The 21,884-nt window shown below is 46.9% G+C and overlaps 1 long non-coding RNA gene across 1 annotated transcript; it reads left to right on the top strand.

Annotated features, from left to right (window-relative positions):
* Window positions 1–359: 359 nt before the first annotated feature.
* LOC131574174 (uncharacterized) lies at window positions 360–21,718 on the top strand. Its single transcript, XR_009276398.1, has 5 exons — window positions 360–1,453; window positions 1,532–1,573; window positions 20,771–20,937; window positions 21,021–21,100; window positions 21,187–21,718. It is a non-coding gene; the product is annotated as an uncharacterized LOC131574174 (long non-coding RNA).
* The last annotated feature ends 166 nt before the right edge of the window (window positions 21,719–21,884 follow it).

Here is a 21,884-nt window from a genome sequence, read left to right as displayed (position 1 = left end):
CTGCTTCACCGCTCCCGTGAGCCCTGCGGAAGCGTTATGGAACCGTGTGACGGAGCCTTTTCCACGTAAAGGGGCCGTGTGGGTGGCCTTCAGGAACGGGCCGAGGGGTTGCCGTGAGTTGGGGATGCCAGGAGGAGGAGCGAGGGTCCCTTTGAGTTTCAGCAATGCCGCATCACTTTGTCTTCTCTTAACTCGGGCGCGCCCTGTGACGACGGCGTCCGGCTCCCGGCGTGGCCGAAGCGTGCAGCCTCAGGACGTGGTCGTTCACAGGAGACTGTGAGTAGCGGAATTGTCGGGTTTTGGCTGATGCCTTGCAAAGATCAGCCTCTGATTTTGTGTTTTATTTATTGTAGCTGACCGAGAGACGGCAGCCTGGCGATGGCAGGAACTTCCCAGATGGCGAGGCGGCCTTCCTTGGCACTCCATGTGGATCCTCCCCGCTGGGCATCCGAGAGCTGAGTCGGAGGCTGCGAATTGCAGAGGGGCTGAAAGTGGGGTGCCGGGTCGGGACTCTGGACCTGGGGTTATGGAGTCAGCTTTGGGGACGGGGAGGTCCAGGCTGTGGCCCCTTAGGCCACGTGAAGGGAGAGCCTCACTTTTGTTCACAGTGCTGAGGTGTGCAGGACAGAGCAGTCCCGGGGCGTGTCCCATCACTTGTCCATCGTGCCTTCTGTGTCTTTTGTGCCTCTCCTGTTGTATGTGCCTCGCCTTATCTCTTCTGGGGGCTTACCAGAAACCCCAGTGTCACTCGTAGCATCTCTGATCTCTGGGCTCCTCAGCCCGACACCATCGAAGCTTTGCCTCGGGAGCTCTCAGAGGCCTTGGAATCGCGTCTCTCTTTTAAAAGCATCCGATCGGATGTCTTTTAGAGGTCTTGTTCCGAGCTGTGTCAACAGCCGTGCGCCGCGAGGATCCATTGCTGCGGCTTAGGTCTTGAAGAAACGCAGAGATAGGTAGGGGGCTGTGGCCCTAAAATTCTCGGGCATCCGTCTTGGCAGTTGCTGGAGTTTGTCATTCCATCAGCATCTTCTTCCTCCCGGGTTCTGTGAGCTTCATCAGCTCGCCTTCGTTCTCACCCGGCTCATCTTGTTCCGCGTTCTCTCGGTCCTTGCGGCCATTCTTGTGGCCCAGAGTTTTGTCTCCCCGTTGTGTCCCCTCGTCTGTTGTCTTGTGTGTCACGGGTGTCTGGGTGTAGTTGTCCCAGAGCTGCTCTGTCCTGCTGCCCAGCCTGGGTGTAGGTGTAAAAGGCCAAGTCCTAGGCCCCTGTTATTTGAAATTTGTGATGTAGGGTGTAGTTGGAGTCTAGCGGGTGTTCCTAGATTGACACAAGATGTCTGGAGCTGTGAAGTTACCCTGCAGCACTTTGACTTTTGTCTCAGCTTTCTTTCAGATGCGGACGGATGAAATCGGTGGCAGAGCGCCCCATCCAGGGTAAGGGGGTTCCCGCGAGAAGGTAAGTCAATGTTTGTCTTTGCAGGGCAACTGGAACCGGTCACTGCGTTACAGGTCTCCTCTTTGCCTTTATTTTTAGGAAGTGAAGCCGGCTAGCAGCAGTCAAGGCGAAGTGGGCAAGGTGAGCATTGACCGGTGGAGGGAAGCTGTTGTTATCACTGGGCTCTCAGTTTCTGGTGCTATGCCAAGCGTCCCATCTTGTTTGCGTGCTTTAGGTGGTCCAGTCGCATTTCTCCGTGATCCCCTCCCCAACCGGCCGGCACAGCTGCTTCACCGCTCCCGTGAGCCCTGCGGAAGCGTTATGGAACCGTGTGATGGAGCCTTTTCCACGTAAAGGGGCCGTGTGGGTGGCCTTCAGGAACGGGTTGAGGGGTTGCCGTGAGTTGGGGATGTCGGGAGGAGGAGCGAGGGTCCCTTTGAGTTTCAGCAATGCCGCATCACTTTGTCTTCTCTTAACTCAGGCGCGCCCTGCGATGGTGGCGTCCGGCTCCCAGTGTGGCCGAAGCGCGCGGCCTCAGGACGTGGCCGAGCGCAGGAGACCGTGAGTCGCGGAATTGTTGGGTTTTGGCTGATGCCCTGCAAAGATCAGCTGCTGATTTTGTGTTTTATTTATTGTAGCTGACCCAGAAGACAGCAGCCTGGCAATGGCAGGAACTTCCCAGATGGCGAGACGCCCTTCCTTGCCGCCCCATGTGGATCCACCCTGCCGGGCATCCGAGAGCTGAGTCGAAGGCTGCGAATTGCAGAGGGGCTGAAATCGGGGTGCCGGGTCGGGACTCTGGACCTGGGATTATGGAGTCAGCTTTGGGGATGGGGAGGTCCAGGCTATGGCCCCTTAGGCCACGTGAAGGGAGAGCCTCACTTTTGTTCACAGTGCTGAGGTGCGCAGGACAGAGCAGTCCCGGGGCGTGTTGTATCACTTGTCCGTCGTGCCTTCTGTGTCTTTTGTGCCTCTCGTGTTGTACGTGCCTCGCCTTATCTCTTCTGGGGGCTTACCAGAAACCCCGGTGTCACTCGTAGCATCTCTGATCTCTGGGCTCCTCAGCCCGACACCATCGAAGCTTTGCCTCAGGAGCTCTCAGAGGCCTTGGAATCGCGTCTCTCTTTTAAAAGCATCCGATCGGATGTCTTTTAGAGGTCTTGTTCCGTGCTGTGTCGACAGCCGTGCGCCGCGAGGATCCATTGTTGCGGCTTAGGTCTTGAAGAAACGCAAAGATTGGTAGGGGACTGTGGCCCTCAGATTCTCGGGCATCCGTCTTGGCAGTTGCTGGAGTTTGTCATTCCGTCAGCATCTTCTTCTTCCCGGGTTCTGCGAGCTTCATCAGCTCATTCTCACCCGGCTCATCTCGTTCCGCGTTCTCTCGGTCCTTGCGGCCGTTCTTGTGGCCCAGAGTTTTGTCTCCCCATTGTGTCCCCTCGTCTGTTGTCTTGTGTGTCACGGGTGTCTGGGTGTAGTTGTCCCGGAGCTGCTCTGTCCTGCTGCCCAGCCTGGGTGTAGGTGTAAAAGGCCAAGTCCCAGGCCCCTGTAATTTGGCATTTGTAATGTAGGGTGTAGTTGGAGTCTAGCGGGTGTTCCTAGATGGACACAAGATGTCTGGAGCTGTGAAGTTATCCTGCAGCACTTTGACTTTTGTCTCAGCTTTCTAAGCATTTAATTATTTGCTGCCCAATGTCCGGTTCAAAAGAGTAAGAAAAACCTATACTGATTACGTTATATTGGCACTTCTGTGTGTTGGGATAAAGGACTTCGTAGTGGTGTTCCTTAAGTTCATGTCTCTCAGGGTTGAGCCCATCATGTAGTTCTAGTCTCTGAGCTTTTTTTCAAGTTTTAATGCCTTTCTTGTTCCAAAGTTTATTTTCTTATCCAAAAATAACTCCAATATTGTCCCTAATACATAACTTTCACAGTAAAAGGGCAAAGATTAAAGTAGCTGTTATGCTAAGCTCAGTAATAATGATTGATAAAACCTTTTTGAAAGTACTGACGCTTGTACCAAGTAGCTTTAGTTTTTAGTTTCTTTGTCCTCCCCTACGTCCCAATCCCAGTAACAGGTTTTAAAAGTGTATTAGTAATTATACCTAGTTTATAAGAAGAGCAGCAAAAAAACCCACTACTCTCTTTTTACTAATAATTCATACCACATCATAAAAGTAAAACAAAACACAAAAAAATATATACAACTTACCACAACCCAATCTACTTAAAAAAACTTAACAACTTACTAAACTCAAAACCATTCAATGAGCCCTAAACATTACTAAAAAAAACCTAACCAAATTGCTACCTTCTAATGCATAAATAATAATCAATGCTCTATAAGAATAATGGAAGACCTCCTTAACGATAAAAAAGATTAAACTACTACAAAATAAGAAATCACTACAAAAACAAACTCCCTGTAAAAATCCATCATATAAATATTCATATCCCCAAAAATACAACTAATAAAAACCGCCAAAGCAATAAACAGGTACATGCAACTACAAAAATAAAAAGATCAAAAGAAACCTGCAATTAACCATACAAAACAAAATTGTTCCTAACTCAATAATCTCATAATACCTCGAATCATCAAAATAAAAATACCACCTCCAAATAAACACAAAACCAAAAAATAAATTTAGCCATAAACAATATTTCTTACATTATCGATAAGTTTAAAACATATACTTCAATCAAACTCCCTATCACAATAATCTAAATAGAAATATAAAAAACCTAACAAATTAACTACATTACTGTACCCCAAACACACCAAAATAAACACTACATACTCACAATAATAAAAAACATCACTAAATAAATAAAAACCTACCCTATACCTCACACTGCTACTCAAAACATCATCCTAAACCTTAAAAAACAAGTCCTTTAACAACATAATACCCCTAAAAAATTAAAGCAAACCATAAAATTCATTTCAAAAACAACCTTATCAACACCTAAACTAAAAAACATTATATTCACTAAATATACCGTATCCCCTACCGTGTACCAAGTACAAATAAAAAAATACAATAAAATATTAAAAACCATCTTAAAAACATTAAATAAAAAATCTTTCAAATATTAAAAAACATCTAGCAAAAGCCACCTAATTCATTAACACCCCGACCTCCACCAAGCAAACTAACCCTACCCAATCTAAACCCTGACATATCATTAACAAAACCAAAATCCCAGTAACAAATATCAAAATGTATTTGAAAAAGCAATTAAAATCAATTCCACTTTAAATTGAAAAAATTCCATAAAATTGTCTTTACTCAAAAACCAAATGACACATAATAAATAATACAAAAAAATAGCACAATATATATCTCAAAAAATATATACCTCAAAAAAATCTAATCATTAAATAAAAAATACATATAAACATCACTTTTTACTAAATATCACTACTCTTATCTGTGTATATATAACTAATTTCCAGAAGAAACAGAACACCCCACACAAGTTATTTTCAAAAACAACACTCATTCCCCCACATCCTTCTCCAAACGATACTATCTACAACAAAACAAAAGTCTCCCTTATTTTGAATTAAGTTTCAACAAACTAAACCAAAAAAGTTCTCCAAACTATATATATTTTTCCTTTCCCTTAAATCTATTCAAATGTACTCTAAACTAAAAACCCGAACACCAAAAACTCACACATCCAGCCCTCGGGGGTCTGGGCCTCAACACTTTCCAACACCAAAAAAACTAATATGTAACTAAACAAAACTACACTTCCCAACAAGAACTCTCTAAATTGACCATCTCTTCAAACAACAACAAATTTTATTATTTATTATTATTCATTTGTTTATACTTATAAATACTTTGCTCATTAAATAAACATTTTTTTTCAATTTTCCTCAAAAAAAATCTTTTCCCAAACCAATTAAACCAAACAAAAAACCACTTAAATTTACTGTCTTAAAAAACCCTATTCAAAACTTTTCTACCATCCACTAACCAACCCACACAACCATCCGAAAAAGCCACACCACACGCGCCCGCCAAAACACGCGTGGCACAGCATCCGAAAACCACACAAATGCACAGCGCCACGTTTGACCAGAAATGCATGAGCACAACCATTTTTAATCACAAATAAATGCACATCACCATATTCAACCCAAAATGCGTCTGCAGACCCCCATATCAAGCCAGACATACACATGCACCACCAAAGTTAACTAAAAATGAATTCACACCACCATATCTGAACCAGAAGAACACAACCACCACCATTTCAGGGGTCAGGGTTATGAATAAGGTCAGCGGGTCAAAGGTCAGGGGGGTCATGAATCAAAGGTCAGGGGTCAAAGGTCACAGAGGTCAAAGGCCAAAAGCCATGGGATCGAAGGTCACGGGGTCAAAGATCACAGGGTCTAAAATCATGGGGTCTAAGGTCACCGGGCCAAAGGTCACAGGGCCAAAGGTCAAAGATCAAAGGTCATGATGTCAAAAGGTTGTGGGGCAAAGGTCACAGGGGCAAAGGTTAAAGGTCATGTGTCAAAGGTCACGAGGTCAAATGTCACAGGGTCAAGGATCAAAGGTCACGGGATCAAAGGGCCACCAGTCACGAGGTCAAAGGTCACAAGGTCGAATGTCACAGGTCAAAGGTTGAAGGTTACGGGTCAAAGGTCAAAGCTCTTGGGGCCAAAGTTCACAGAGTCAAAGGTCACAGGGGTTCAAGGTCAAAGGTCAGGGTTCAAATGTAAAAGGTCAGGGTTTCAAAGGTCTAAGGTCAGGGGTCAAAGGTCATGAGGTCACATGAAAAAGGTCGGGGTCAAAGGTCGGGGTCAGGGGGTCAGGAGGTCATGGGTCTGGGGTCAAAAGGTCAGGGGTCAAAATTCCAGGAAGGTATTTCTGGGACCTGCCCCCCTTTTCTTGTTGCAGCAGAGCTCCTTTTTGGGAGGGGGTCTAGTCCTAGAAGGGCTTCCAATAAAGCAGGGTGCTGCTGTCCAGGGCAGTTGGAGTTGTTCTGTGCCTTCTTTGGGGGTGAGGAGCAAAGGCTGAGGGGGACGGGGTGGGCACTGGGGGGCTCCCCTGTCCCTTGGGGCACGCCGAGGTCCCCGGCAGAGGGAGGCAGGCGCTGCGCTGGAGGAGCAAGGTGAGCGGGGAATGGGGAGGGCTCGTGCCGGGTACCCTTGCCCAGAGGGGACCCCGAGCTGCCAGGAAATTCCCTGGGAGGGCTGGATGCAGAATCCAAAAACCTGTGGAGCTGTTCTGGTTTTTACGGTAGGCATTGGCAAGGAACAGGAATGGATCTCTCTAAATTCCCTTGGAAAGAAACCCCCTCTCTGTGCACGCCGTCTTTAGGGTTTTGTTATGTCAGGAACGGCTTAGGGTTAAGAAAGTGGCTTTTGTTTTTCCACCTCTTACTTCCCTGTAAAAAGTGAGTGTATAAAACACATCTGTGCATCCATGAGGTACTAAAATGCACCGAGACAAATTTCTGTGCCTAAGTTCCATAGTGACGAGCGCGTTCTGCACTCGGGGTTCACCAGGGCTTTATATTTTTGTCATTCTGACCTGTCAGCTGAATGAATGGGTAGAGTTTCAAAGAGAAAGAAATGCAAATTTCAAAAAGCAGAACATTAGAAAGAGAAATATATACCTGTAAAAATAAATATAGGGGAGCTAGGTAGATATATATACAGAGAGAGAGAGAGAGAGATAAAAAAGAAATAAATACAAGAAATCCATATCTAGACAAGTAGATTAATATTCAGTATGAAAACTATATGGATAGATGCTAATATAATAAATTTTAATATCTGTTATGCAACATATCTATGTCTATAAATATAGAAGATCAGTATGATAGAAATAAATATTAAAAATATTTTAAGGAAGGGACTTTTTGTTTATTATTTGGTTAGAGGCATGGCATTTAAATGAATAATATAGAAATGAAAATATACACATCTATAATAAAGAAATGTATATAGGGAGATAGATAGATAGATAGATAGATAGATAGATAGATATAGATATATACATAGCCATAAGAAAGAAATAAATACAAGTTATGTAAATCTAGAAAATCAGGTTAATATTCAATATGAAAAATATACGGATAGATGGTAATGTATTTTAATACATGTTATGCATTGTATCTATATGTATAAATATAGAAGATCAATATTATAGTAATAGATATTAAAAATATTTAAATGAGGGACTTTTTGTTTGTTATTTGGTTAGAGGCATGGCATTTAAATGAATAATATAGAAATGAAAATATACACATCTATAATAAAGAAATAAATAGAGGGAGATATATATATGTATATATATTAATATATATAGCCATAAAAAAGAAATAAATACAAGTAATCCATATCTAGACAAGTAGATTAATATTCAGTATGAAAACTATATGGATAAATGGTAATATATTTTATATCTGTTATGCATTACATCTGTGTGTATAAATATAGAAGATCAATATTATAGTAATAGATATTAAAAATATTTAAATGAGGGACTTTTTGTTTTTGTTTGGTTAAAGGCATGGCATTTAAATGAATAATATAGAAATGAAAATATACACATCTATAATAAAGAAATAAATAGAGGGAGATATATATATGTATATATATACATATACATATAAAAATATAGCCATAAAAAAGAAATAAATACATGTAATCCAAATCTGGACAAGGATATTAATATTCAGTATGCAAACTATATGGATAGATGCTAATATCATATGTTTTAATATCTGTTATGTATTATATCTATGTGTATAAATATAGAAGATCAATATGATAGAAATAGATATTAAAACTATTTAAATCAAGGGTCTTTTTATTTTTTATTTTGTTACAAGCAGGGCTTTTGAATAAATAATATAGAAAGGAAAGTATACACATCTATACTCCAAAAATGAATATAGGGTGGTACATATATATATATTAATATATATAGCCATAAAAAAGAAATAAATACAAGTAATTTAATCTAGACAAGTAGATTAATATTCAGTATGAAAACTATATGGATAGATGTTTATATAATAAATTTTAATATCTATTTAATATCTATTATGCTAATAGAATATATTTTAATATCTGTTATGTATTATATCTATTTGTATAAATAAAGAAGTTCAATATGACAGAAATAGATATTAAAAATATTTAAATGAAGGGCCTTTTTGCTTTTTATTTGGTTAGAGGCAGGGCTTGCTAAGTTCCGATGGGGGGTTTTTTGGGGCGTTCCTTGGAGAAGGGTTTTTGGAAGGGGCTTGCACACCTTGTTTCTTGCCGGGCTTCTTTGCACGTGCGGGGGCGACCCCCGCCCAGCCCCGGGCTGAGCTCTGCGGCAGTGCTGCCACCTTGTGGCCACAGAGCGGTACTGCAGCTGTGCCCCGGCGCGGGCGGGGCCGAGCCGAGCGGAACCGAGCCGAGCCGAGCGGAGCCGAACCGAACCAAACCGAGGCGTGCCGTGTCGAGCCGGGACCCCCCCCCGCAGGAGCCGGGTCGGGCTGATTGCCACACTGAAGTTTGCGGCCGGCCGGTAGGACCCCGGCAGAGGCGTCGACTCCAATGCCTGCCGCCGCAGGCGCAGCCGCCGCCCAGCTCCGGAGCCGCTGAGCCCCGCCGCCACCGTCCTCGCCCCGGGAAAGGCGGCGGAAAATCGGGCGGAGTGCTCGGAGTCGGCCGGCTTCGTCGGGTTTTTCGTTCAGGCAAGTAAGCTAGACAGACGCGCTGAGAGCAGCGGGGGCCTCGATCGTGCCACAACAAAGATGGCCGCTCGGCCGGAAGTGGCTTCAGCCACAACAAAGATGGCGGCGAGGAAGGGCGGAAGTGACGTCACGCCCCTCTCAAGATGGCTGCCGAGTCGCGGCTGGCTTTGACCTTCCAAGCATGGCGGCCGAAAAGGCGGGAAAATGCAAGGACCCCGGGCGGTGGGTGTCTACTCGACTGCCTGACAAATACCCCGACGCCGACGCCGCTCCGGCGCAATTTTCCGCGGCTTTTCCGGCCGTGCCGACACGGGCTGTACGCTCAGCGGCGCCGGGGCCGGACGCGAGCCAGCCGGGCGCCGACAGGCAGCGGTGAGGACGCCTCTCTCTGACGGGGTCCTTGCCGCGGCCCGCTTCGGCTCGGCTCCGCTCGGCTCCGCTCGGCACGGCTCCGCTCGGCTCCGCTCGGCTCGGCTCGGCTCGGCTCCGCTCCGCTCGGCACGGCTTAGCTCGGCTCGGCTCGGCTCCGCTCGGCACGGCTCGGCTCGGCTCCGCTCGGCACGGCTCCGCTCGGCACGGTTCGGCTCGGCTCGACACGGCTCGGCTCGGCTCGGCGCGCCTCGGTTCGGCTCCGCTCGGCTCCGCTCGGCACGCTTCGGTTCGGCTCCGCTCGGCTCGTCTCGGCTCGGTTCCGCTCGGCTCGGCCCCGCCCGCGCCGGGGCACAGCTGCAGTACCGCTCTGTGGCCACAAGGTGGCAGCACTGCCGCAGAGCTCAGCCCGGGGCTGGGCGGGGATCGCCCCCCCACGTGCAAAGAAGCCCGGCAAGAAACAAGGTGTGCAAGCCCCTTCCAAAAACCCTTCTCCAAGGAACGCCCCAAAAAACCCCCCATCGGAATTTAGCAAGCCCTGCCTCTAACCAAATAAAAAGCAAAAAGGCCCTTCATTTAAATATTTTTAATATCTATATCTATCATATTGATTTTTTATATTTATACACATAGATATAATGCATAGTAGATATTAAAATATATTAACGTCCATCCATATATTTTTAATATTTATTATTAATCTACTAGTATATATTTGTTACTAGTATTTATTTCTTTTTCATCTCTCTCTCTCTCTCTCTCTCTCTCTCTCTCTCTCTCTATCTCCCTATATTTATACCTTTGTTATAGATTTCTATATTTTCATTTCTATATTATTTATTTAAAAGCCCTGCCTGTAACCGAATTTAAAAAAACATCCCCTTCACCTTAAATGATTATTTAAATATTTCTAATGCTTATTTTTATCAAATTTATATACTATTTTGAACTAGCCCAGGGGCACTGGGACCGGCCCAAAGGGACCCCGGCGGTGCCCGAGACCCGCGCCCGGAGCGGACGGATCTGCTGCTCCTGCTCCAGCTGCTCCTGCTGCTCCTGCTGGCAGCCTCAGTGCTGGCAGCACAGGGCAATTTCTATGGGGTTGGGAGGAAATGTGCTGTTTCAAGCTGGGATCACTGGCTTCTGTGGGTGGGGAAATCTTGAAGACTCAGCCGAGTCCCTCCTGAGAATTGCAAGGCTCGTGTCCCTGTGATTCTTGAGACAGGGTTTAAGTAGCTGCCATCGACTTGAGACAGCATCGAGTGGGTTTGTTCGAGTGGCAGAAATGATTTCTGTGCCTGGAATAAGGTGTCTTGGGATAAGCAACTCTCTTTGGTGGCAGAATGAACCGGTCTTTTTCCTTTTTCCTTCTTTTTCCTTCTAGATTGCGGAGCATTGGAGACCGGCGGCTCTGTGCTGCTCTTTGTTCACCTGTTGTGCTTGGAAGAGACGTGAAACTGCGGGGAAGCTGCGCTCGCCGTAGTGGCCAGAGGGAGAAGCACCTTGTCCATCTCGTCCATCTTGCCGGCCCCTGGCGTGGTCCTTTCCCCTCTGGCTCCTTGTTTCCCTCTTGTCCAATCAAGGACAGAATCCCTCTGTCCTTGCTGTGTGTTCTGCGCTCGGCCTTTTTCTGTGTCCTTCTCCGTGGCTCACTCACGTGCCTTTTTTAATTCCGTCTGTCTCTCTGCTCTTCCCCGTGCCCTTGTTTCCCAGTGGCTCCTTGTGTCCCCTTCCTTGGCTCTGTTCTTTTTCAATCCCTCTCTGTCTTGCTGCCCATGCCAGGTTTTGGGTTTGGGTGGAAGTTTTGGTTTTTTGGTGGTTTGGTTTTGTTTTTGGTGGTTTTTTGGTGATTTGGTTTGGTTTGGTTTTTTTTCAGTTTTGTTTTGTTTTTCTATTTCATCCTACAGCCCATTCTTTTGTTCTTTCTTTTCTTCCTGTGTCCTCTCTGCCACCACTCCCTCTTTCTGCCTCTGGCCTGTGCCTGGGGTTTTTGGGGAGGGATTTCTGGGACCTGCCCCCCTTTTCTTGTTGCAGCAGAGCTCCTTTTTGGGAGGGGGTCTAGTCCTAGAAGGGCTTCCAATAAAGCAGGGTGCTGCTGTCCAGGGCAGTTGGAGTTGTTCTGTGCCTTCTTTGGGGGTGAGGAGCAAAGGCTGAGGGGGACGGGGTGGGCACTGGGGGGCTCCCCTGTCCCTTGGGGCACGCCGAGGTCCCCGGCAGAGGGAGGCAGGCGCTGCGCTGGAGGAGCAAGGTGAGCGGGGAATGGGGAGGGCTCGTGCCGGGTACCCTTGCCCAGAGGGGACCCCGAGCTGCCAGGAAATTCCCTGCGAGGGCTGGATGCAGAATCCAAAAACCTGTGGAGCTGTTCTGCTTTTTACGGTAGGCATTGGCAAGGAACAGGAATGGATCTCTCTAAATTCCCTTGGAAAGAAACCCCCTCTCTGTGCACGCCGTCTTTAGGGTTTTGTTATGTCAGGAACGGCTTAGGGTTAAGAAAGTGGCTTTTGTTTTTCCACCTCTTACTTCCCTGTAAAATATGAGTGTATAAAACACATCTGTGCATCAATGAGGCATTAAAATGCACCAAGTGAAATTTCTGTGTCTCTAAGTTGCATAGAGATGAGTTCCATAGAGACGAGTGCGTTCTGCACTTGGGGTTGTCCAGGGCTTTATATTTTTGTTATTCTGATTTGTCCGGTGAATGAATTTATAGAGTTTAAAATAGAAAGAAATGCAAATTTCAAAAAGCAGAAAAATAGAAAGAGAAATAGATAAAGATATAAATGTAAAAATAGAAGGCCCTATAAATAGAAAATACATAATAGAAATAATGTCCATAAATCTACACATCTAAAAGATAAGTAATCTCATGTATGTTATTGTAATATGCTTTAACCTATATTCCATAGAATTAATACAGGAATATATACAAAATATAGCATAAATAAAAACTATAAATCTCAGTTGAAAAGAATTATTTAAATCTAGTTTACAATAAAAGCTTGCTTTTTTTCATTTGGGTAGAGTCAGGGCTTTTAAATAAAATGTACAATATAGAAATATATATATTAAATATATAAAGATATATACGGGTTATAAATACATACAAATAGGTTTCTATTTAATATATAATAGGAATAATATAGATGTAGTTGTTAATAGAGATATCTTTTAATATAGGATACCTTGTGTGTTATGCCTAGTTCAATATAGTATATAAATATGAATATAAATTTGATAAAAATAGGCATTAAAATATTTAAATAGTCATTTAAGCTGAAGGGGCTTTTTGTTTTTTATTTGGTTAGAGGCAGGGATTTTAAATAAATAATATAGAAATGAAAATATACAAATCTATAATAAAGATATAAATATAGAGAGATATATATAGGCATAAATAAGAAATAAATACAAGTAATATCAATCTGTCTAGGGAATGAGCAATGGGTTCCTTCTGCCCCTGCCTTCGGTCTTGGGGTAACAGCAGCACAAACTGTGAGCTGTGAGGATGATGAGGGCTCAGAGCAGCCCCAGGTGTGAGCAGTGAGGATGATGAGGGCTCAGAGCAGCCCCAGGTGTGAGCTGTGAGGATGATGAGGGGACAGAGCAGCCCCAGGTGGGAGCAGTGAGGATGATGAGGGGACAGAGCAGTTCCAGGTGAGAGCTGTGAGGATGATGAGGGGACAGAGGGGCCCCAGGTGTGAGCTATGAGCATGATGAGGGCTCAGAGCAGCCCCAGGTGGGAGCAGTGAGGATGATGAGGGGACAGAGCAGTTCCAGGTGTGAGCAGTGAGGATGATGAGGGCTCAGAGCAGCCCCAGGTGTGAGCAGTGATGAGGATGAGGACGGGGTGGGTCCTACTGGGCACTGTTTCAGGGGGATGGTTTCCCTCATCTCATTTGGGCATGGAGCAACTGGAGGAGAGAGGTTTATGGCTGGGTCCCCCGGGTGTCTCATGGAATGATGGTGAGGGGATCTCGCAGGGCCTGGGGGAACACCTGGATGCACTCAGATGTGGAGCATTGCTTAAAGGAGGTGCTGAGGGACAAACCTTTGTGTCACGGAGCAGCAGCTGAATAGGTGAGCCAGTGTGGGTTTGCAGAGGGGACTTTTCTTTCTCCCCTTTTGATTTTATTTTGCCATTCACTGCCTTGTTCTCCCAGAAAAAAAAAAAAAAAAGAAAAGAAAAGAAAGAAAAAAAAGGGGGGGGGGTGATGAGAACAAAAGAAGTTCAAACTGAGGGAAGAAACTCCTCCTCCATTATTGTCTGTGTTTAAACTGGGGGGAATCCCCTTTCACCTATGTTTTTGAGGGTACCGATAGGAGGAAAACCTGCCTTTTCCAGGGTGTTAGGTATATTGGTTGACAGCGAATCCTTGTGTTGTTTTAACACAAGGATTAAGGAAGGGGAAAAGTATTCTTGCCGTATCATGTGTTTGATTTGTGGGTACCTCCCCTTTTTTCGTTATTCTGAGGTTTAAATTGAGGGGGAAGCCCTGTTGTCTGCACTTTGTCACGGTCTGAACTGAGATGAAAATCCCCCTTTTCCCATCATTTGAGAGATTTTATTCGAGAAAAATCTTTTTCTGCTGCCGTAGGGGATTGAAATGAAGTGTCGAGCGCACATTTATTTGCCATTGTATTGGTTTAAGATTGCAGGAACATATCCTGTTGCCTCAGTTTCCGGGGTTCAATTGACGGGAACACCGGCTTTTGCAGCATTTGGCGGGGTCACGTGTGGCCGTGCCGCTGCATTTGAGGGCGCTTCTGCCCCCGGCACCAAATGTCTTACAGGGGAGCGCTCCTGGCATTCCCTGGGGAATTGCTGAAGTGCAACGGGAATTTGGCGGCTGAGCAGCCCTCAGGGAGAGACAGAGCCGTGCGGAGGCGAGGTGAGCTCTGCCGGGCCGGCAGGCGGGAGCCGCGGCGCGGAGCTGTGTCCGTCCGGCCGCTCCGCCCGCTCCGGGCGCGGGGCTCGGGCACCGCCGGGGTCCCTTCGGGCCGGTCCCGGTGCCGCTGGGCGGGCCGGGCTCTCCCGGGGCCGGGGCCGCCCCCGCCCGCCGGAGGAGCCGCTTTCCTGCCGGGAGCCCCGGTCCGTCCGGGGGCAGGAGCGCGGGGCCGCCCCTGGGTGCCGAGTGCCGCCGCTGCCGGGGCTCCCGTGAAAGCCGCTGAAAGGAGGGGAGGGAAAAAATCGAACCCAGACCCCCCAGGCTTTTTGTCTGTGGGCTTTGTCGGTATTGCTCTTTAGCCGAGCAGCGCCTTTAAATAACGATGTGGCGCCTTCTAGAAACTGTGTCCAATACCTTTTGCACCCTCACGTGAGGGCTTCGAGCTCAGGTTTTTCCATTGCCGAGTTAATTGCAGGTCCAAGCTGGCAGCGTCCCGTGCATCTGGTGTGCATGAATCTGTTTGTGATGTTCATTTCCCCTGGATGCAGAGTTGGGCTTGTTGGGCAGACCGTATTTCTCACACCTCGAGGCTTGTTAACCCTTGTACACGATTTTCTGGAGACGCGGGCTGGGGGAGAACTTTGTCTTGCTGCTGTACTAGGGAATGGAATGCAGGGGGTCCCCGCAATATCCCCGTGGAAGCTGGAATGTCCGAGGAAATGGATGCGACAATTCTCGGGGCTGAACCTGGCTCCCAGCGCTCTGCAGCGTAGGACGCGAGAGAGCAGGGCCGAGGGACAGCGGGGTAGGAGCGGCGAGGTGCTTCGTGCTCTGGGTTTGGTGTCGCTGATGTTTCCAGAGCCAGAGCAGGTTGATTTGGTTCTGGTGCACTGGAACGGGATCCAAACCTTAGAAAGGTTTGAGACAAACTGGGAGGAAATGTTTTAAAACGAATGTGTTTCTTAATAGAAGGCAGGTTTCAGTCTGTTTTTTAATTGATTTTAAAGGAAATATCTTTTGAGGAAAAGTGAAAAAAAATGTTTATTTTAATAAGTAGGGCGTAGGTAAGAGGAAAAAAGGATGAATAACGAAATGATAATTGTTTTGTTGTGGAGAAAAGAGCAGGAGATTTAGAAGGGTTTTTCTGCACGTGCGGTTTGGATGTTTTTGGAGTTGGGCTGTGGCGTGGATCTTTTTGAGCCGTGGGGTGTTTTGGTGGTAGCCTGGGTTTTTGGATCGGAGTAAAGTTGAATAGTTTTAGAAGAAGTTGTTACGGTTTTGGCAATTATTTTGTATTCACTAATCAATGAGAAGTTATTTTAAAAAAGTAAAAAATTGATTTCTTGTTGCCTTTGTTAGACAATAGATTTGAGAGAGAATTTGTGTGAGGCTGTATTAGTACTGTATGTAGATTGTGTGTTCAAAGAATTTTTTTCTTTCTTAGTTTTGAAGTTACAGAACTTATGTTTGGGCATAAAGCAGATGGTGGGGATATAATATAATATAATGGAATTTTAGGACATTTTATTTTTTATTGTATATCTTTGCCTTAATGATTAAATTAATGCTTTTTAATTTTAGATATACTTTTATAGAAATACAGGTAAATATAAATAGTGGTTGTAATATTTAGTAAGTAAAGGTATTTATATGTGGTTTTTATTCAATATTAGGTTTTTTTTGGTGGTACACAGTGTGTTGCTTTATTTTTTTTATGTTGTATACTATGTGAAATTTCGTTTCTGAATAAAGATGATTTTATGAATGGGTTTTTTTGTATTTTAGGTAGAATCAATTAAAATAGGTTTTGATAGGTATTATTGGGATTTTAGTTCTCTATTTTATGTAGGGGTTCAGATGGGGTAGGGTTTGTTTGGTTAGGGGAGTTTTTGGTGTTAATTAGGTGGCTTTTGTTAGATGCAGTTTTCAATTTTTGAAAGTATTTTATTGAGTGGTTTTAAGGTGATTTTTAGTAATTGATGGTCTAATCTTATTTTGTTTGTAGTTCTGTGTAATAACAGATATGTTCTATTTATTTAATGTTGTCTTTTTTAGTTTAGGTGTTGATGATAAGTTTGGATTTCTTTCTGTTGTGGCATTTCTTAGTTTCCTTTCTGGGGACACAGGCATTTATATGGTGGATTTTTATAGGTATATTTTTGTGGGTGGTATTTTTTAACTTTTTAGTAGTTTAGATTGTTTTTTTAATGTTTTTAATTAGCTATTAAATTTTTTTATGGAGTATTGGTAATTATGTATTACTATAAATGTAGAGCTTTGGGGTTTTTTTTACTAATGTTTAGGGTTAGTTGAATGGTCTTGAGTTTAGTGAGTTAGTTTGATTATTTTTTAACAGTTGGTGTGATTTGTTGTGTGGAGTTCAATAGGGTTGCTTTTTATTTATGTTTAACTTTGCTGATGTTATAAGAACTGTTAGTGAAAGAGCATAGTATCCGTTTTTGCCGGTAGTGGGTTGTACGGTGTGGGTTTTGTTTGTGTTACCTGTTTTGGGGTTTTCTTTGTTAGCGAGATTAAAGTTTTTATTTTGGGGTTAATTTGTGATTAAATTAAAAAATTTTAGGGCAATTTAGTTTTTTGATTCGGGGGTGCTGTGATAGAGTACTTTATTGGTTTTATCTGGTATTGGTTGTGTGGATAGAAGGAATATTTGTTTTGAAAGTTTACTTCAGTATAGGTAGTTGAGGTGTTAGGATGCGTTGTGTTTCAGTGTTGAATCTTTTTGAGGCGGTTTGGGTTTTTTCTAGGTTAAGATTTTTTTCCCTTGGCTGGTGGAGGTATTGTGATTTTATTGATGATATTGGTGGGAATTTGATGCTGTTTGTTTTTTGGTTATTTTATTTTTAGGAATTGGATTTTTGCAGTTGGACTGAAAGAATTCACTTTATTTCAAAACATACTACTTTAATGATGTAAAGGTTCCCATATTAACTCCTCAGTCTTTTAGATTCTTTTTCTCATTTAGGTTTTCCAGAATTTATGGATAATTTAGCAATCAAGCAGGGAGGGAACCCCATTCTTGAAAAGATGGCTGTGGAAAAACCTGTGTCTAACAACACATACCTGACGGACGGCAACAATTTTGCCATTATTACAGGGTCAAATACGAGTGGCAAATCAACGTTGGCAGGGATCTGCCGGAGGAGAGGAGTTTCTGGTGGGCTCCCAGTGGCATCTGATGGAGTGATGGTGAGAGCATCTCATAGGGTCTGGGGGAGCATGTGGATGCACTTGGACCCGGAGCACCGCTTAAAGGAGATGGTGAGGGACAAAGCTTTTTGCCAGGAAGCAGCACCTGAACAGCTGAGCCACTGTGGATTTGCAGGGGTGATCTTTCTCCTTTTCCTTTTTGATTTCATCTTGGCAGTCCCTCCCCGGTGCCCTCAATCTGTCACAAGAATTCCAAAAAAAAAAAGGCTGTGCAAACAGTGAAAAGAAGGGGTATAGGTAAGGTGGAGTTCAGGTGTACCCCACCCCAAACCCTAAACAGCAGCCCTAACAGTGCCACCATTTCCCTGAGACAGCTGCAGGCAGGAACCCTAAAGCAGGAGAGTTCCAGAACCCTCGAGAGCTGCAGGCAGTTCCCTGGTGCTAGGGCCAGCCAGGAGATAGTGGGGGGACGATCCGTAGGGTTGGGGAAACAGGGGGTTTCCCGCCCCGCCCCACCCTGGGCTCTCGGTCCCTCCGCAGCCGGGGATTGCTCCCACCCCTCCTCGAGGCGGCGGTTGGCAGGGCTTCGTGCCTGGCCTCCGCAAAGAGTTCGGCTCTGTCAGCCTCTGCCCTGTCTCAGGGCCAAACTTAGGTAGGGTAGGGAGCAACTGTGGATTGCCTGGTCCGGGCTAATGGACATCTCTTGGGGCCTATGGATAAGGAGCATCCCCGGTTGCAAGCGTAGGGTTCTAACTAAGTTTGTAGGGTTCAGTGCGGGAGCTTGGCAGTGACACAGAGAGGTTGAGGGAGGGCTTCAGAGGTCGAGGGCTGGAGACAAACAGTGAAAACAAAAGGGTACAGGTTGGGATATAAGGTAGAGTACAGGACTATTCAAACCCTAAACAGCAGCCCTAACAGCGCTCCCGTTTCCCTGAGGCAGCTTCAGGCAGGAACCCTAAAGCAGCAGAGTGCCAGAACCCTCGAGAGCTGCAGGCAGTTCTCTGGTGCTAGGGTCAGCCAGGAGATAGTGGGGGGACGATCCGTAGGGTTGGGGAAACAGGGGGTTTCCCACCCCGCCCCACCCTGGGCTCTCGGTCCCTTCGCAGCCGGGGATTGCTCCTACCCCTCCTCGAGGCGGCGGTTGGCAGGGCTTCGTGCCTAGCCTCCGCAAAGAGTTCGGCTCTGTCAGCCTCTGCCCTGTCTCAGGGCCAAACTTAGGTAGGGTAGGGAGCAACTGTGGATTGCCTGGTCCGGGCTAATGGACATCTCTTGGGGCCTATGGATAAGGAGCATCCCCGGTTGCAAGCGTAGGGTTCTAACTAAGTTTGTAGGGTTCAGCGGGGGAACTTGGCAGTGACACAGAGAGGTTGAGGGAGGGCTTCAGAGGTCAAAAGCTTGAAGGCTGTAGACAAACATTGAAAATAAAAGGGGTACAGGTTGGGATATAAGGTAGAGTTCAGGTGTACCCAAACCCTGAACAGCAGCCCTAACAACACTCCCGTTTCCCTGAGACAGCTGCAGGCAGGAACCCTAAAGCAGCAGAGTGCCAGAACCCCTGAGAGCTGCAGGCAGTACCCCTGGTGCTAGGGCCAGCCAGGAAGAGATAGTGGGTGCTAGGGCCTACTGCTGTCATATAAGCTGGGGTTTCCATCCTTGGGGTACCCTGGGCTCCCTGTCCCTCACTGACTGGAGAGTCTTCCTCCCCTCCTTGAGGTGGTGGTAATTTGGCTGTGTCAGCCAATACTGCTGTGAAGCAAGCATCTGCCTCCCTGTGAGGTGAAGTGTGCAGCCCATGAACCTGGGCATTCTCTAGAGAAGGTAAGTGCTGGGTTTTCACAGATGTGCCGCTAAGATCCTGCATTGATATTTGGTCTTCTAGATTGTAGCTGACCAGGAGCCGACATCCTGGCGATGGCAGGAACTTCCCGGATGGCGAGGCGGCCTTCCTTGGCGCTCCATGTGGATCCTCCCCGCCGGGCATCCGAGAGCTAAGTCAAAGGCTACGACCTGTAGAGGGTTATGAAAGTGGGGTGCCGGGTTGGGACTCATGACCCGGGATTTTTGAGTCAGCTTTGGGGATGGGGAGGTCCAGGCTGTGGCCCCTTAGGCCACGTGAAGGGAGAGCCTCACATTTGTTCACAGTGCTGAGGTGTGCAGGACGGAGCAGCCCCAGGGCGTGTTGTATCACTTGTCCATTGTGCCTTGTGTGTCTTTTGTGCTTCTCGTGTTGTACGTGCCTCGCCTTATCTCTTCTGGGGGCTTACCAGAAACCCCGGCGTCACTCCTCGCATCTCTGATCTCTGGGCTCCTCAGCCCGACACCATCGAAGCTTTGCCTCGGGAGTCCTCAGAGGTCTTGGAATCGCGTCTCTCTTTTAAAAGCATCCGATCGGATAGCTTTTAGAGGTCTTCTTCCGTGCTGTGTCAACAGCCGTGCGCCGCGAGGATCCATTGTTGCGGCTTAGGTCTTGAAGAAACACAAAGATTGGTAGGGGACTGTGGCCCTCAGATTCTCGGGCATCCGTCTTGGCAGTTGCTGGAGTTTGTCATTCCGTCAGCATCTTCTTCCTCCCGGGTTCTGCGAGCTTCATCAGCTCGCCTTCATTCTCACCCGGCTCATCTCGTTCCGCGTTCTCTCGGTCCTTGCGGCCATTCTTGTGGCCCAGAGTTTTGTCTCCCCGTTGTGTCCCCTCGTCTGTTGTCTTGTGTGTCACGGGTGTCTGGGTGTAGTTGTCCCGGAGCTGCTCTGTCCTGCTGCCCAGCCTGGGTGTAGGCATGAGGGGACAAGTACCAGGCCCCTGTTATTTGAAATTTGTGATGTAGGGTGTAGTTGGAGTCTAGCGGGTGTTCCTAGATTGACACAAGATGTCAGGAGCTGTGAAGTTACCCTGCAGCACTTTGACTTTTGTCTCAGCTTTCTTTCAGATGCGGACGGATGAAATCGGTGGCAGAGCGCCCCATCCAGGGTAAGGGGGTTCCCGCGAGAAGGTAAGTCAATGTTTGTCTTGGCAGGGCAACTGGAACCGGTCACTGTGTGACAGGTCTCCTCTTTGTCTTTATTTTTAGGAAGTAGAGGCAGCTGGCAGCAGTCAAGGTGAAGTGGGCAAGGTGAGCATTGACCGGTGGAGGGAAACTGTTGTTATTGCTGGGCTCTCAGTTACTGGTGCAAATGCCAAGCGTCCCTTCTTGTTTGCGTGCTTTAGGCGGTCCAGTCGCATTTCGCCGAGACGTCCTCTCCAACCAACCGGCCGGCACAGCTGTTTCACCGCTCCCGTGAGCCCTGCGGAAACATTACGGGACCGTGTGACGGAGCCTTTTCCACGTAAAGGGGCCGTGTGGGTGGCCTTCAGGAACGGGCCGAGGGGTTGCCGTGAGTTGGGGATGTCGGGAGGAGGAGTGAGGGCCTGTTCAAGTTTCAGCAATGCCGCATCACTTTATCTTTTCTTAATTCAGGCGCGCCCTGCGATGACGGCGTCCGGCTCCCGGTGTGGCCGAAGCGCGCGGCCTCAGGACGTGGCCGTTCGCAGGAGACCGTGAGTAGCGGAATTGTCATGTTTTGGCTGATGCCCTGCAAAGATCAGCCTCTGATTTTCTGTTTTATTTTTTTTTACCTCACCAGAAGACAACAGCCCGGCGATGGCAGGAACTTCCCGGATGGCGAGGCGGCCTTCCTTGGCGCTCCATGTGGATCCTCCCCGCTGGGCATCCGAGAGCTGAGTCGGAGGCTGCAAATTGCAGAGGGGCTGAAATCGGGGTGCCGGGTCGGGACTCGTGACCTGGGATTATGGAGTCAGCTTTGGGGACGGGGAGGTCCAGGCTGTGGCCCCTTAGGCCACGTGAAGGGAGAGCCTCACTTTTGTTCACAGTGCTGAGGTGTGCAGGACGGAGCAGCCCCAGGGCGTGTTGTATCACTTGTCCATTGTGCCTTGTGTGTCTTTTGTGCTTCTCGTGTTGTACGTGCCTCGCCTTATCTCTTCTGGGGGCTTACCAGAAACCCCGGCGTCACTCGTACCATCTCCGATCTCTGGGCTCCTCAGCCCGACACCATCGAAGCTTTGCCTCGGGAGCCCTCAGAGGTCTTGGAATCGCGTCTCTCTTTTAAAAGCATCCGATCGGATGTCTTTTAGAGGTCTTGTTCCGAGCTGTGTCGACAGCCGTGCTCCGCGAGGATCCATTGCTGCGGCTTAGGTCTTGAAGAAACGCAAAGATTGGTAGGGGACTGTGGCCCTCAGATTCTCGGGCATCCGTCTTGGCAGTTGCTGGAGTTTGTCATTCCATCAGCATCTTCTTCCTCCCGGGTTCTGCGAGCTTCATCAG

Source organism: Poecile atricapillus, unplaced genomic scaffold (genome assembly GCF_030490865.1).
Source record: "Poecile atricapillus isolate bPoeAtr1 unplaced genomic scaffold, bPoeAtr1.hap1 scaffold_100, whole genome shotgun sequence".
Classification (NCBI taxonomy): domain Eukaryota; kingdom Metazoa; phylum Chordata; class Aves; order Passeriformes; family Paridae; genus Poecile; species Poecile atricapillus.
This window is presented reverse-complemented; position numbering and strand designations above follow the sequence as displayed.